Source organism: Penaeus vannamei, chromosome 36 (assembly GCF_042767895.1).
Source record: "Penaeus vannamei isolate JL-2024 chromosome 36, ASM4276789v1, whole genome shotgun sequence".
In the NCBI taxonomy this organism is placed as follows: domain Eukaryota; kingdom Metazoa; phylum Arthropoda; class Malacostraca; order Decapoda; family Penaeidae; genus Penaeus; species Penaeus vannamei.
The window spans coordinates 19764541-19767040 of NC_091584.1; the positions used below are offsets into that span (position 1 = coordinate 19764541).

A 2500-nucleotide genomic window follows, 5' to 3' on the forward strand; every position below is an offset into this window, starting at 1 on the left:
TATTATGACCATTATCAGTATTTTTTATCGTTATCATCATTATTTTCATTACAATTGTAATCATTATTATCATATTCTTTAATAACAATAATAATAATGATACTAATAATAACAATCATAAGGGCGATATCATTATTATTATCATCCTTATTATTGTTATCATTATCATTATTACTGCTATCATTGTCATTATTACTATTGTCAGTATTATCATTATCATTATTAATACTAGTGTTATTCTATTCTTATCATTATCATTATTCTGTTATTACCATTATTATCACCGTTAGCATTATTGTTATCATTTCTATCATTAACATCAATACTACTATTGTTGTCATTATTATCATTGTTATCATTATCTTTATTACTATTATTATGCTCATTATTACCATTACCATTATCACTATTATTATCATTATTATCCTTATCATGATCCTTATCATTATCTTTATCATTATTTTCATTACTATGATTATGACTATTATTATTATCATTATTACCATTATCATTATCATCACTATTATTATCATTATTCATATTATGATTACGAGCATCATGATTGTTACAAATATCATTATGATTATCATTTTTATCATCGCAATCATAATTACCATTAGTATCATCATTAATATCATCATTATCATTATTACCATTATCATTATCATTAATATCATCACTATCATTATTATCATTAACAATATTATTGTTATTATTATCACTAGCAACAATTGTTGCTATAATTATCACTATTATTGTCACTAATGTCATTATCATCATTGTCATCATCGAAATTATCATCATTGTCATTATCATTATTATCATCATCATCATTATTATCATAATCATCATCATCTTTATTGTTGTTAATATCTTTATTGTCATTATCGTCATTCCTTTAATCATAATGATAACAATAGGGATAATGGCAATAATGATAATAATAATGATGACAATGATAATGATAGTCATCACTTTCATTATTAGTAGTAGAAGTAGTATTATCATTATCATTATCATTGTTGTCATTATTATTACTATCATTATCATTATTACTATTGCAGTTATTACCATTAATGTTAATGTTGTTATTACTATCATTATTATCATTATTATAATTATTGTTATTATCATTATTATCATTATCATTATCATTACTGTTATTATCATCAATATTTTTATCCTCGTCATCATTAATATCAGAATAATTACTACTATCAATATTTTTACTTTCATGATTATTTTTGGTTGCTGTTGTTCTCGTTGCTAATACCATTACTATTATCGTTACTTCACCTATCCTTATCGTTATAATCATCATCCTCATTATGATTTTCATTGTCTTTATAATCATTATCATCCTTATCATTATCTTGATTTTCATCATCTTTATTTTTGAAATGTTGACGTTATCATAATTGCTATTGTCATCATAATCATACACAATGTCATTGATATTACCCATGTTATCATCATCATAGATATTACAATTATCATCTTCATTATTTGTGTTATCATTATCATTGATATCGTTCCACCGCTATTCTTATCTATATCATTAGTGTCATTTTATTGCTATCTTCGTTTTCAACAAAAGCCTTATCCCGCCCTAAATAAAAATATAAAATACCCATCTGTTATTTAGTACCTTTGAATATCATTATCTCAATCAGTACTAATAGTTATTAGTTAATAGTTGATAGTACCATTGGTAGAAAGAAAAGAATGATAAAGAAAAACTACTGTATATCGATTTCAAATCAGCAGACATGTACGAGTGATATCAAAGTAATTGTTAAAGCGAGAAGATATTATTAGAAATGTATTATTGACAATAAGAAGTGAAGAAAAGAGAAGAGAGAGAAAAAAGGAGGAAGACGAATAATAACGATAATGATAAGAAGTGAATAAAAACAGGAAGCAGGAGGTAGACAGGGAAGGAAAAGGATAAAAGATGTACAAGACGAAGAATAAGGATTAGAAGGAGAGAAAGAGCAGGGAGAAAGAAGAACAAGTAGAAAAAGAATGACCGTAAGAAGAGGGGGACGACGAAAAATGAAAGAAAATATAAAAGAAAGAAGAAGTAGAGGGGGAGAAAAAGTTGGAAGTAGATGAAGAAAATAAGGAGAAGGAAGAGAAGAGAAAAAAAAAACAGAACAAGAGAAAGGACAAATTTGTTGCATCACGAGAAAAGAACGTAAGGAATCATCCTAAAAATAGAACGGTTAAAATAGTCAACTGAAATAGAAAGACCTTTAAACGGTAACTTAAAGGATAGAATAATATATATATATATATATATATATATATATTTATATATATATATATATATATATATATATATATATATATATATATATATATATATATACACATATATATATATATATATATATATATATATATATATATATATATATATATATATATATATATATATATATATACGTATATATATATACATATATATATACATATATATATATATATATATATATAT

The 2500-nt window shown here is 23.4% G+C and overlaps 1 protein-coding gene across 3 annotated transcripts in view; it reads right to left on the reverse strand.

Annotated features, from left to right (window-relative positions):
* Nucleotides 1-2500, reverse strand: part of Ir25a (ionotropic receptor 25a) — a 52240-nt gene that overhangs the window by 48363 nt on the left and 1377 nt on the right. The window lies entirely within an intron of this gene.